Consider the following 9,767-nt stretch of genomic DNA (forward strand, 5'->3'; position numbering starts at 1 on the left):
TATCGCATTTAGACTGCTCCGATCAGTCAATTGTTTTCCAAGCTTTTCAGAAATGTAATAGAACATATACTGATTTGAATTTATAGTCGAAAATAGTTGAATTACACCTGAAAGTTTGTAGTCGTTGTCTCTGTGTTTCGATCTCGAATTGTTCGTTCGTCTCATAAAAATATCACCATAGGGCCTGTCCGGGTCGGGGCATTACGAAGTCAGGATAGGATCAAGGAAGAAATAAGGAGAATATAATTGTGATCTCCATTTTTTTGGGTCTAAAAATGGCACATTTAACAAAATTTTGTTGGCTATTTATAAATGGGGATAAAAACCAGGGTGCGCGGTCTTAAATGTGATTTAAGACTGGGCGCCCTTGTATTTATCCCATAAGTAAATCTCAGCTTCAGATCTGTTTATATTATCACATATTCACAATGGAATACATACATGCCCAAGGTTTCAAGTAATCTATGAATGGATGCCCGGCACAGCCAGGTGGGTTAAGGCGTTCAACTCGTAATCTGAGGGTCGCGGGTTCGAATCCCCGTCGCACCAAACATGCTCGCCCTTTCAACTGGGGGGCGTTATAATGTGACGGTCAATCCCACTATTCGTTGGTAAGAGAGTAGCCCAAGAGTGGGCGGTGGGTGGTGATGACTAGCTGCCTTCCCTCTAGTTTTATACTGCTAAATTAGGGACGGCTAACGCAGATAACCTGGGTAGCTTTGCAGAAATTAAAAAAACAATAAAAACAATCTATGAACGGTGGCTTTGTTTCGTTTTGCTTGTTTGTTTGAATTTCGCACAAAGCTACTCGAATGCTGTAGCGTCCCTAATAGCAGTACAGAGGAAGGCAACATCACCACCAACCTGAGCTACTCTTTACCAACGAATATGGATTGATCACATTACGCACGGCTGGGAGGCGAGCATGTTAGCGACGCGGGCGCGAACTCGCGACCCTCAGATTACGAGTCGCACGCCTTACGCGCTTGGCCATGCCGGGCCCAGGCTTTGTTTCAGTGCCATTCCTTTCTAAATATTTTTCTTGGTGTGATAAATTTCAAAACATGCACTCATACGCAAAGAAGGTTTTTTTTTGGTTTTTTTACAGGAAGTTGTTTGAAGTCAAAAACGTTACGGCTCAGAAAAGCTTCCGTGTGAAATACACTTATAAAAACATAACAATTACACATGAATAATGCAATACTAACGCAAATAAAACTAAAACAAACGAGACAATAACCCAAACATAACGTACGAAAACAAAGGCAAGAAGACATGAAACTCGCCACGTTTCTGTACACATCTGTCACCATTTCGTTTGACTTATGTTTCTGTAGTATCATGCTCTTATTCTTCTGTAGATGTGACTGAATAAAGCAGTAAAAGGTAAAACAAAACAGTTCCACTACCTATAATTTCTTATCAATAGCCATAACTGAAGGAATGATTAAGAAAAAAATATTTCATCTCCAAAGTCAGACATCATAACATACGATCATATTTTACCTGAAGTTTTATCAACATTTTGTTTTGCACTTTACAGTAATAGGCCTGGCATGGCCTAGCGCGTAAGGCGTGCGACTCGTAATCCGAGGGTCGCGGGTTCGCGCCCGCGTCGCGCCAAACATGCTCGCCCTCCCAGCCGTGGGGGCGTTATAATGTGATAGTCAATCCCACTATTCGTCGGTAAAAGAGTACCCCAAGAGTTGGCGGTGGGTGGTGATGACTAGCTCCCTTCCCTCTAGTCTTACACTGCTAAATTAGGGACGGCTCGGTGGAGTGAGCTAACAACCTACTCACTTAAATACTTGTTGAAGAATCCGCAAGCGATTGCGGCCCTATGTTCCTAGATGGAATCTAATGGTGATAACTAACTAACTAAACTTTACAGAAATCTGCCGCAAATCAATGTCTTCTTTCTTCAGATACATAGTTTAGTAGTTTCTCGAAGCTTTAGCCACTCACCGATCCAAAGAAAACGTTTCTTTAACGATGCAGAGTGAAGTCGAACACAGCAGATAAGGAAAATTACAAAAAAAAAAAAAAATCGAATAAAGCTGAGCGTGGCAGTGAAAGAGTTAAGGGCATGATAGCTAAGGAAAAGACTCTGTGGTGCCCTTCTTCCCTTGGTGCCCTAAACACGTGTTATTTTGCTTGATGGTTAATCCTGGGCTGCGTAGATTAACTGTTGTCCTACCAAGGGACATAGACAAAAGCTGTTTCAATTCAACTTAAAAGAGCATGTTGACAAAAAATACATACACAAGCTTTTAATTAAAAGCTGTTCACTTGTAATGGATAAAATAAACCACAGGATAGAAAGTATTTCGTGTGTAATTTGAAAGGATATATTGCTAAAAACTATTTCTGAAGGATGGAAACAAGAGTATGGTGAATCAATCGCTGATAATAAATCATGAAGACGATTTCTCCATCTGCCCCAATAGAAATAAAGTGTATGTCATTTGAAGAAATCATTTCACGTGTAATGGGTTTATTGATGGAAAGTTTTGAGTATGTTAATCGAAATTGGATCTGTGGTTATAACTGATATAATATGTACTGAAAGACTGGAAACTTTCTTCAGAAATGAAGCAAGAAGATGGATTAATGGAAACAGCAAGTAATCATAAATTTCCAGCTGGAGGAAAGAACGAAGTAATTGCCACAATAGGTTCTCTTTAGAAAATGGTGTATGTATAATTGACATGGCGGAGAAGTGCAATCTTGGAACTGACTTTGTGCAGGAACATAAATGCAAGGCAAGACTTGCTTCAAATAGATTCATTATATTAAAGTTATACCACCAATTGTTTGACTCCAAGTAACAACAAAGATAAATGCACAGAGTAGTGAAGACATTTGAACTGTGGTGCAAAAAAGCAGAAGTAAGAAGATCCCTCATTATCGTCTTACTGAGGACATCGAAGGGAGAGCACTTAATTTCTTAATTTTAGAGGACTTTGCCATGAGTGAAAAGACATATGGGAAAACTTTAAAGCTCCGGTCCACGACACTTGCAGAATATCAACATGGATGGATTCACCAGTTTATTTACTCGACTATTCAGAGAGAGGGAACTTATCCCACTTAAAACGTAGCAACTGATAATCAAGAAAAAGAGGTTATCCAATCTTCGTACCATGAGGTACAGAAAACATAACCAACAAAACTATTTGATGAATTGACAGTTTAGAAACAGTAAATAAGACAATGGAGAAAATTTTGTTAATCTAAATTTGGATGCACTTTGTAGAAAATATTAAAACATAGTTCATAACATTGACCCTTCCTAGAATGAAAACTTCCATGAACAATTCTAATACACAAATAAAACAGTAATATACTAAAATTAAACTTACATAACACTATGTAACAAAATTTTTACTTTTTTTTTATTCCTGGGCAGCAAGTGTTATTTTCCAATTGCTTATGTCTGAAGTACATGGAAAAGATCTATTTTTCTCTTTAAACTTTGCTGCTGCAGTGTCCCTGCCATCCCAAAGGCAAAGATAACAGGGAAACTTGGAAGAGCCTCCTTGGAGACCCGTTAGGAATGCCACCGTTTTGATGTCTCTAATAACCTCCCAGTCATACTCATCATACTTCAAGATTTCTAGCAAGGTCTTGGCACTGTTGTATTCCTCTTTGAAGTGCACTGAATAAGCCAGGAGAAGAGACAGATACTTATTCCCGTTATGGAGCAGCACAGCTATCAATGAAGAGGCGCCACTTTTTCGGGTTACAGGCAATTCCAATTGCCCCACACAGACTGTATGCATTGTGCCAGAAGCAGAGCCCATCTTGACGAGTGAAGTTCTACAACATTTTAGAAAGTTCTTGAAAAGTCTTGTAAGTTCGAGAAAATTCTTTCTCAGCTACTCAGCACTGAATCTACCTGGAATGTTCTGGAAAAATGAATAAATTTGAAAATTTCATAACCCAGGTCACAACAATAGTCACTGGTATTTAGAAAAGAACCTAACGTGCGTTTGGACTTTCTTTATTCACATATTGAGAATAACTGACGAGCAGAGCCTTTCACAGATAATGCATAGGTACTATATAACACCATTTATGTCACACACGACTTAACTCGAAAAAGACTTAAAACAGCTAATGAAAAAATAAATGTCGCTATGATATTATTAATTATAACAATACAACATTTCGTTGAGGTGACAAGGTATTGCTAGAAAGGATGAACTACAAAGTTAAGCAAGTGTTAGGAAGGACAATATCATCCACCATGATTTTCTTTAGAAGTATGTTGGTCAGAGAATTACCAACTGGTTAACTTCAGCGAATACTCTGCCATGGGTAATTCAACGTGTTGAAGAGGCCAAGATTCTTGTCACGACAGCTTTAGACAAGAATTTACATATAAACCGTCAATATGTTGATGGGCTCATGGATCATTAGAGATAGAGCCATCAGTGGATTTGCTCAGCCGTGTGCTTAGACAGAACACCACTAATGAAAGACAGCAAGAGAAAAGAAGACATCATAAGTTATTTCATATACACACCATAGTCTCGTAAAAGAAAACCAACAAAACACCTTGTGAATGAATAGTTTAGACACAGTGCGATGAGATATAAGATATTTTGTTTTGTTAATCAGAATTTTTATTCCAATCATAATTAATAACATAGTATAATAATGCTTCTTCGGGAATATTAATTTTTTTGAGATTGTAAATGACGGACATGTTGCTAATTACAGAATTTTAAGTTTCGCCTATTGTGTTATTAGAACTGTTCAGAGAATTTCATAAATCCTGGAAGTAGTATTGTGACCTGTTTTTGTTATTTTAATTTTTTGTTAACTAGTGGAAAATTTTTATACAATATAATTACTGCACGATGTTTAGAAGTTCAAGAACGCTCAGGCGTCTGGAATCTCGAAAGTTTTTTTCATATACAAAAAGCAAGAACATAATAGAATTGTCAAGCTGAGTTAAATTAATTAATCAGTTCAATGTAAGTTGGTGAATTTGACAGTGAAAGTTAGATAGTATTTTACTAGTATCGGAGATATTAAGCTAATCAGCAAATTTCTTATTTTTGATAAGTGTGGAAAAGTTACAAGTTAATCATAGACTAGTTTTAGAATTCTTGTTGAAATAATGTATGTGAAGATAGGCTTAACAGTGAACGAAGCATTTAGCTTGTGTAGAACGCGAATTAAAAGAATAAATTACTAAAGTAACTGAACAAGCTTGTGTGGACTTTGACAAAAAAGTAAAATTATTTGAAATTCTGGGCTCAACTATGGTAATTAACTGCATGGTGAATGTCTGTATATACATTTAACTTGTTTTGATATTATATATTATGTTAATATCAGTGGACTGTGTGCCGTTTAGGATATATTCTTGCTTGATCATCGTGGTACACTGTTTTTATTTACCTCAATGACGTCTTAACTCACTGACAGACTCAGTAAAGTAAGAGCTTTCCGACAGCTTAAAATGGGATATGATAAAAATGTGAGCTGCTTCATTCCTTGATTTGCTGTTTCCCGGTGGGATGGCAGGTTTATGGACTTATAACTTTAAAATAAGGGTTTCGATTGACGTAGAGGGCGGTGTTAGATGTTTGAATATATAATTTTATTTATTTTATTATATTAATATAGGTATAAAGGCGTTCCCTTATATTGGTTTATTTTGGGTTTAAGTTGTATAAGTAAGGCTTCTTTAATTTTGCGTTTGTTTATGTTTGTTTCTTTATTTAGTATTTGAATGTTTTCTATGGTTATGTTGTGTTTATTTGACTTGCAGTGTTCGAAAACGTGTGAAGGTGACTTTTTATGTTCTTTGAATCTGGTTTCCATTTTTCTACTTGTTTCTCCCAATATAGAAGTCGTGGCAGTTATCACATTGTATTTTATAAATAATGTTGGTGTGGTGTTTGTCAGTGTAGTGTTTACATAGTATGGACTTAAGTTTTGTGCCTGGTTTTTGACACGTTCCGACACTCAGTTGCACAACCCCTCTCAAACATGTGGTCAGCTTCCGGTCAGTTACCTCTTTCTTTGTGAACCTGACGATGACTGAAGAAGGTCGAAACGTTGTTCGCTCTTCTATGTAAAGTATTTTCTCAACCCAAACGAGCCGTTTTTGCATATATATTTCTCTACAAGTGGGTTTTCTCGACATCACTGATTAATGTTTACGACATTTTCATTGGTTCGGCTCTACTAGCTTTTTGTAGTTACATGTAAAAAATGTCATCTCACAAGAGAATACATTTAAATTTCAGCAAACACAATTTTAAATATTTGGCACTATGTAAGTAGGACAGATGAATCCTAGTGGTCAAAATACTGGGCTGTGGGTTGAGTATCGAACGTTTATGAATCAAACCCTTGGTACCTCACTGAATATGCTCCACACATTCAAGTGTAAAGTGATGCTTGATTGAGCTACTTGGGTCGGGTGGTCCGTACCTGTTGTTTTGTTTTTGGCAGGTGTTCTAAATTAGGGACGTTATGCATAGACTTTAGTCTCTGATTTATGAGTCAGACAATGTAGATTTCCAGTTAAAAATGTCCAATACAAAATAGAAGAGAAAGTGAGTCTTTTCATAATAATATAGCAATAAATTGTTTTTGGATTATCACAAAAACCGCAAATTATGTCTTTAAATAAAAAATAAGAGGGGAAAAAAAAAGATGAAAAGATAAAGTCGTTAAACCAATTTGCTCAACAATTTATATTCGGTTTAATGGTCATTGAGCTGCTAAACTTGGTTGGGGCGCTCGATCGTCAACCTACGGGTCAAGAACTTGATTCCCGTCTCCGAACATACTTTAATCTAGTCATTTTTGTCAGTAAAACAACAGCCCAAAAGTTGGCTGTGAACGATGTTATTTACCTTTCTTCCGCATAGTGTATCATTTATAAATTGGAGACAGCTAGAGCAGATGGTTCTCGAGTATCTCTGTTTGATACTGACACATTCAAATCCTAACAAATGTGGCTTATTTGATTTGTGTAAATAAGTTAAGACATGCTTGGTTTTGGATCCCATAAATGTACTTAATCCTCCTATGAGTCTCTTACCTAAAAAAAACAACAAAAAACGATCGAGCGTTCAGTTTTTTGTGTGTTTCGCGTAAAGCTACGGAAGGGCCATCTGTGATAGCAATCTTTAATTTAACAGTTAAAGACTAGAGAGAAGGCAGCTAGTCCTCACCACTCATCGCCAAATCTTGTGTTACTTTTTTCTTTTACCAATGAATAGTGGGATTGGCGGTACATAACAACTCCCTTATGGCTAAAAGAGAGCGATCATGTTTGCTGGTATGGAGATTTAAATCCGAGATCCGCATATTATGAATCGAGCGCCCCACCCACTTGACAATGATAGGTAGGTCCCAGCGTTGGGTTAACATCTTAAGAACAACAGAACAACTTCGCATTTGGAAATGGAACGTAAATTTTTGAAGTTAATACAAAACAAACAGGTATCCGCTGAATTTTTTTTAATTTTAGAAATAAAAGATTGATGTTGTCTGTGAAGCGTTGGATTTCAGGATACGTTCATAGAAAATTTTAAAGATATGATGTTTGTAGTTAAGCACAAGCTAAATGATGGGCTATTTCTGCTCTGCCCATCACGGGTATAGAAACCCGTTTCTCGCCGTTTAAGTTCACATACATGTCTTTGCGCCACTGGGAGCAAAGAAATGACAGAACACTGTGTTAGCATCAAGATTTTGTGGAACAAAGACAGTGTCCAAAGTTTGACAATAAACTAGTTAGTAATTTTGTTTAGTATAGATGGCACTTTGGTTATAGACGGCGCCGTCTCTTGTTATTTCATTCTCATTGTCCAAAATGAAGAATTGAAAAGTTGTAAAGAATCGTTGATATTATATTATCAAGAACTTTTTCTAATTATTTAGAAACTGCTAGCATCATTCTGAGGAAACCTAAACGTACTGTACTGTTTGGTAAGGAAATATTTTAAAACTATCAATATAATCAGGTGAATTAAAAGCGCATACGAAACAGTAAAACCGTCACTATCGGCGTTAAAAAACTTGCTACTATTTGACACTAATAGTTATATTAATATTCGAAAACTCAGCGATATAAAGAATGGATTATTACCAACACAGTATCTTTAATTGTTAGTTAAGCAAGATATAAAAAAAATTAAAGTCTGCTTTTGTTTGAGTAAGTTGTTGCTACTAGTAACCTACTCGATACTAACAGATAGGCCTACGACTAACGTAGTACTACTAGTAGATTTAGTAACACTAGCTATTACTCTGTTATTATTACTGTAGTATAAATAGTAAACGGCTAGTCTTGATCTAGCAGCATAAGTATTTTAAGTAAATAAATAAAAAAAATTAACAATTTTATAAATTTAAAACAATTCAAAATTTATATTCAACCATGAAATGTTGTAAAATATAGAATATTAAACTGTCAAAGTAAAGTTTAATTCCCACTTCTACAGGCACTATAAGTACTTAAAAAAGTCTAAAGTAAAACTAAAAGGCAAATGTTAGTAAGTAATGCTGTAATTAACTACATATTAAGTTGCTGTACAATTTAATTATGGTAATGTGGAGATGTATATTTCTACTTTCTCTTTCATATGCTAAGTTTTATCAATTTGCTATGATACTGACATATTTAAAATATTTTGAAGATTTTTTAAAATTTGTATTGTTATGTATAAAGCACAGGTGTGGTTTCTTGTGATAAACTATGATAACATTCAATTGTAAAACAACTTAATAACTGTTATCATATGGTTCTTTTATTTATAGGACTTTATGAAAATGTGTAACTGAGCTAGATATGTGTTAAATAAACTGTCTTATTAAAAAGTCATGTATTGTGAGTGTTGTGCTACTGAATGTTGCTTGCAATTTTTTAGAATCATCCGTGTGGTAGTTCTAGGCTTCAGCTGATATATGTCTGTAAGTGAATTAGTTACAGTAATTCATTAGATAATATAAATAAATATTCTGACTTTATTTTGTGCAGAAGTTGCATAAAAAATACATTCTAATTCCAATTGTTATTGTATATTTGATTCATGTGAGATGAATATGATAATAGTCTTGACAAGACTTCTAACTACTTCTGTAGCTATAGATCTGTTGTTGGTTTGCTTGAAGTTATATTTGTTAAAGAAGAAATTAGAAATTCTACAGATATTAAATAGTGTCATAAACTGTATTTGGAAGTTTTAAGTGTTTTTGTAGTATTGTTTCATTGTAATCAGCTACTTATATTTTATAAAGCTAGATAGAGAAAGCTTATTGGTGTGCTGATGTTTCTAGGGCTAATGTCACAGAGTCCAAGCAAGTTTCTGGAGTTAAAAGTTTTGTCTTTTTTATGCTATAATGAAATTAATAATGGGCACAAAACTATTTTAGAAAATAATTAAGATTTTAAATAATTTTACACTTTACAAATGAGGTTTTACATAAATCACCAGCTTGACAGTTAATTAGCAAAAATGTATCACTACATTCAATTATTGCTAGTGCTGACTGTAATAATTATTAATTAAACATATAGATAATGGCAATGTTTAGAACTTGAATATTTTAAAACTTGCTCTTTGATGCCAAAATACACCTGAGTTACTTGCATGAACATAATCAAAATATAAATAACTACACCATTTATGGAGTTACTTGCATGATGTGTAAAATTAACACTGGGGAGAAATTAAATACATTAAAACTTTGAAGATTATGAAATATAGCATTTTACAGGGTGTTTGAAAAGT

Source organism: Tachypleus tridentatus, chromosome 1 (assembly GCF_004210375.1).
Source record: "Tachypleus tridentatus isolate NWPU-2018 chromosome 1, ASM421037v1, whole genome shotgun sequence".
In the NCBI taxonomy this organism is placed as follows: Eukaryota; Metazoa; Arthropoda; class Merostomata; order Xiphosura; family Limulidae; genus Tachypleus; species Tachypleus tridentatus.